This window comes from Poecilia reticulata, linkage group LG2, assembly GCF_000633615.1.
Source record: "Poecilia reticulata strain Guanapo linkage group LG2, Guppy_female_1.0+MT, whole genome shotgun sequence".
In the NCBI taxonomy this organism is placed as follows: Eukaryota; Metazoa; Chordata; class Actinopteri; order Cyprinodontiformes; family Poeciliidae; genus Poecilia; species Poecilia reticulata.
Genome location: NC_024332.1, coordinates 42973815 through 42975973, shown reverse-complemented (window position 1 = coordinate 42975973; position 2159 = coordinate 42973815). Strand labels below are relative to the sequence as shown.

At 43.3% G+C, this 2159-nt stretch overlaps 1 long non-coding RNA gene across 1 annotated transcript in view; it reads right to left on the bottom strand.

Annotated features, from left to right (window-relative positions):
- LOC103461809 (uncharacterized) overlaps nt 1-1339 on the bottom strand; it is a 7663-nt gene extending 6324 nt beyond the window's left edge. Inside the window, exon 1 of the long non-coding RNA XR_533213.1 lies at nt 936-1339. This is a non-coding gene — a long non-coding RNA (uncharacterized LOC103461809). The remainder of the gene's footprint in view (nt 1-935) is intronic.
- Between the last annotated feature and the right edge of the window lie 820 nt (nt 1340-2159).

The window sequence follows — 2159 nt, the reverse complement described above, 5'->3', positions numbered from 1 at the left end:
TTGCACTAAAAGCTGGACCAAAATACTTGGAGTGATTTTATGTTTTTGCAGTGTGTTTTTGCAGTGTGTTTTTGCAGTGTGCTGAAAGGATTGAAAGAGATGTGACTGTAAAATGACAGAGCATCTGTCACTCAGGATGCAGATATAAGCAAAGCAGGTTGTCTAAAGCAGCTGCAGTAATTTTGTTCATTTTTTCCATCTTAATAAGATCCTGAGGTTATAAGCGTTCCCCAATGAAACAGATAATGGATGACAGCACAAGCCCTTTTGCGACACAGCTGACGAATGATTCATGATGCAAGCAGAAGGAAACTATTTGAGTCTCTCAGTTTCAAATTAATCTTGTTAATCAATTTAAGCTGCGAAACGGATTCTCTGGGACTTGTGAAGAGAAAGCGAACAAAGGATTTCTAACTTCCATCCGTCCATCGGACTCCTCAGGGAGTTCTGGTCTCCGTCCAGCAGGCGGTGCTCTAACTCCGTCCAGGATGCGTACTGCCCATCTGAACCACCTCTGCTGGCTTAGACCACGTTCACATAGCAGGGAAATGCCACCGAAATCTGATTTTCCCACCCAATATTTTATATTTGATCAGAGTTGGGATGTTTTTTCACCTGATAGTCCGCTAGACTCGGTTCGATTGGGGACCAAAGTGGTAACATTTGTTGCATTTCCAGCTGCTGTGGTTCACTTTCTGACAAACCAATTAAACCCAAAGAAAAACATGTTCCCCTTCTCACCTGTGGGGGCGCTACCCTATGAACCACTCAAGGAAATGTCATGAAACCTCCAACAAACACACGTCTTCAAGAAATGTAAACAATAATGGAGTGGTGTCAGATTTTAGCGGTTGTAAGATTTATCTTTTGTCTTTGACTAAAGACCATAAGTCCTCTTAGCGCTATATTCTTGCGTTTGTTTTGGTTGTACTTACCCACAATGCCCTGAGCTGTAGTCCACTTCCTGCTTTTGTAGAGGAGATTTGTAGGTGGACCAGTGTTCGCTTTTTGGTCCGGTTAGCATTCACACCTCCATAAATGAACCGGACTTTCTAGGCAAACAGACTGAAGTTGGACTGAAGCGGATTAAACAGAGCTGGTGGGAATGCAGCCTGAAAATCTTTGTCTGATTTGTTTCCCAGCTCTGAGAGTTGAATTGTTTTTGACTTTAGAACCAGAGAGATCGGCTGCCTTGTGCAACACAACGAACTGAGAGATCAAAATAAAACAGAATCCTGCTCAGGCCCATAAAACCAGCAGCCAAAGAGCAACTGTCCATGTGTTCCTCCCTTTATATCCGTTTGTGCTCCGATCGAGGAGTTTCCTCCTCTTGGTAACAACAAGCTGCTGCTCGTCGTCTTGTTAGAGCTTTGATTGATTGAGCGGGTCTGGCAGCCCACAGCTCCCCTGCCTGCTTCATTTGTTACATGTTTTTAGTTCCCAGTCTATCCATTCTCACCTCCATCTGTCATTCTGATGCTTTATCATTGTCCTTCTTTACATCTATGACAGATTATTTAGCGTCTGCTGCGTCTGATTGGGCCAGATTCTGGGAAGACTCACATGTGTTTGTCATTAGAGCTTCATATTTCTCATCATCGTCACTCAGCAGATGCTTCAGCTTCAGTTATTGAGCTAAACTGATTCAAGAAAGTCATTTCCAGGCATGTTTGGAGGTAAAACAGCGCTCTATAACATTATATAGCATTATTTTCTTTTAACTTTCGGGGCTTGTTATTGCCGTGTTCGGCCAGTAGGTGCCAGTAGAGGACCGCGCATGAACGAGACATGGCTGAGTCACTCAKAGTTTACCATCTGTTGCTCTGCAAGAGTTCCCAGGAGATGCCAGACATAGGAGGCAGACCTAATGCTTGTTACTTAGCCTCATCTCAGTTTTTATTAATTCAATTTTTTTATCCGCACAGTTCTGAGTCCTGCTTCTTCTGGTGGCTTTTCTGTTTCTGAGCCCCAGGCAGACGGAGGCCACCGCAGCTCAGCGAAATGAGATGAAATTCTCTTTTTAAAATAAATAATAAAGCTAAGCATTATTTTTCAAGCGAATCAAATGTATCATCAGCCCCACTCAAGCCAGAGAGGGAGAAAATCGTGGAGGTCAAAAAGCTCTCAGAGTGGTTTTCTACCCTGTAAAAAAAATCCCA